Source organism: Berghia stephanieae, chromosome 3 (assembly GCF_034508935.2).
Source record: "Berghia stephanieae isolate SIO BIC M18660-M18661 chromosome 3, UCSD_Bste_1.3, whole genome shotgun sequence".
NCBI classification, from domain to species: domain Eukaryota; kingdom Metazoa; phylum Mollusca; class Gastropoda; order Nudibranchia; family Aeolidiidae; genus Berghia; species Berghia stephanieae.
Window position 1 is genome coordinate 7,049,200 of NC_088362.1, and position 2,500 is coordinate 7,051,699.

At 40.7% G+C, this 2,500-nt stretch overlaps 1 long non-coding RNA gene across 1 annotated transcript in view; it reads left to right on the top strand.

The window, feature by feature from the left end:
- Nucleotides 1–2,500, top strand: part of LOC144967082 (uncharacterized) — a 232,316-nt gene that overhangs the window by 162,098 nt on the left and 67,718 nt on the right. The window lies entirely within an intron of this gene.

Here is a 2,500-nt window from a genome sequence, read left to right on the forward strand (position 1 = left end):
CATTCTCTCACTGTCTTTATAGCTGAAGGTCAACAAGATGCAGGAAATACTGTGGTCTTCCCTAGCTCGTGCTGAAATCCACAGAGGTTCGACTTCAGTTTATTCCTCTCAAGCCAAAATGGTCGCTCTTTGTACATTGTCCTTTTTACAGTACTGTTAGAGATGTGTGGCATCCAGCTTCCCCTCTCCACATTCACCAATTGTCTGTTTCTCCAACTGGATTTGAACCGACAATCTGGTGACCCAAAAGCGAGTGTCTTATCAGTTAGCAACGCCCCGTCCACCAATACATCATCATCAATCATCATCATCAACATCATCATTATCATCATCATCAGCAACACAATAAAGATCATCATTATCGTCATTATAAAAATTCCACCACCACTACAACCACAACTACTATCATCATCGCTCTTCGTCATCGTCGTCATCATCATCACATTCATCATCATCATCATCATCATCATCATCATCATCATCATCATCATCATCATCATCATCATATTCATCATCACCAATACAGTGAGTTGGGAGGAGGAGAAGATTGATCATACGGCGGTAACTTGATATTGTAATGGGTTATATAGGATGGTGTCCGGATGGAAACTACAGTAAGTAGGATACCAACCTGCAGGAAGACGTCGGGACACTGAAGTATTAGCAAGTTAACGATTACATAAACGATCGACCAACGACTAGGAAGAAAAACCAGGATCTGTCTTCAGACGTCGTCACACGACGCCCGGCTCGCTAGTTTATTCTTTCTCGTCTTTGGTCGATCGTTCAGGTAATCGGCTATGTCGTCTTAATGTGTTATGACACACGCTTTCAGATCGGAAGTTCCTGGGTTCGAGCCTCGCTGAGTCCTTGGAAAAGGCTCTTTACTCACATTCTCTCACCATACTCAGGTGTAAAATGAGTACCTGTCAGTTAACAGCGCCGTCTCTGTCCGAAAACATTGTAATAATATCGCCTAACATGCGTCATGTCCCGTCCTAAATTAATGTTAAGTTTTGCTGTTGGCCAGGGACCCCGTGTAAAGCGCTCTGAGCACTTTTAGTGGATATTGCTCTATATAAAAGCTCAATTTTAATTTTTTTTTCATTCGTCCTTATCGTTGGTCGATCATTTTTTCTCTCTCGCCTTTGGTCGATCGTATTCTTCCTCATCGTTAGTCCATCGATTCTTCCTCATCGTTAGTCGATCGTATTTTTCCTCATTGTTAGTCGATCGTATTCTTCCTCATCGTTAGTCGATCGTATATTCTTCCTCATCGTTAGTCAATTGTATTCTTCCTCATTGTTAGTCAATCGTATTCTTCCTCATCGTTAGTCAATCGTATTCTTTCTCATTGTTAGTCAATCGTATTCTTTCTCATCGTTAGTCGACCGTATATTCTTCCTCATCGTTAGACAACCGTATATTCTTCCTCATCGTTAGTCCATCGTATTCTTCCTCATCGTTAGTCGATCGTATTCTTCCTCATCGTTAGTCGATCGTATTCTTCCTCATCGTTAGTCGATCGTATTCTTCCTCATCGTTAGTCAATCGTATTCTTCCTCATCGTTAGTCCATCGTATTCTTCCTCATCGTTAGTCCATCGTATTCTTCCTCATTGTTAGTCAATCGTATTCTTCCTCATCGTTAGTCCATCGTATTCTTCCTCATCGTTAGTCGATCGTATTCTTCCTCATCGTTAGTCCATCGTATTCTTCCTCATGTTAGTCGATCGTATTCTTCCTCATCGTTAGTCATCGTATTCTTCCTCATTGTTAGTCAATCGTATTCTTCTTCGTTGTTAGTCAATCGTATTCTTCCTCATCGTTAGTCAATCGTATTCTTCCTCATCGTTAGTCCATCGTATTCTTCCTCATCGTTAGTCGACCGTATATTCTTCCTCACCGTTAGTCATCGTATATTCTTCCTCATCGTTAGTCATCGTATTCTTCCTCATCGTTAGTCGACGTATTCTTCTCATCTGTCAATCGATTCTTCTCATCGTTAGTCGACCGTATATTCTTCCTCATCGTTAGTCCATCGTATTCTTCCTCATCGTTAGTCGACCGTATATTCTTCCTCATCGTTAGTCGACCGTATATTCTTCCTCATCGTTAGTCCATCGTATTCTTTCTCATTGTTAGTCCATCGTATTCTTCCTCATCATTAGTCGATCGTATCTCTCATCGTTCTCACTATTCTTCCTCATGTATCCATCGTATTCTTTCCTCATTGTTAGTCAATCGTATTCTTCTCATCGTTAGTCGAATCGTATTCTTCCTCATCTGTTAGTCAATCGTATTTTTCCTCATCGTTAGTCATCGTATATTTTTCCTCGTCGTTAGTCAATCGTATTCTTCTCTCATGTTAGTCAATCGAAATTTCTTCTCATCGTTCATCGTTATTCTTCCCACGTTATCATCGTATCTTTCTCATTGTTAGTCATGTATCTTCTCATCGTTAGTCGAACCGTATATTCTTCCTCATCGTTAGTCAATCG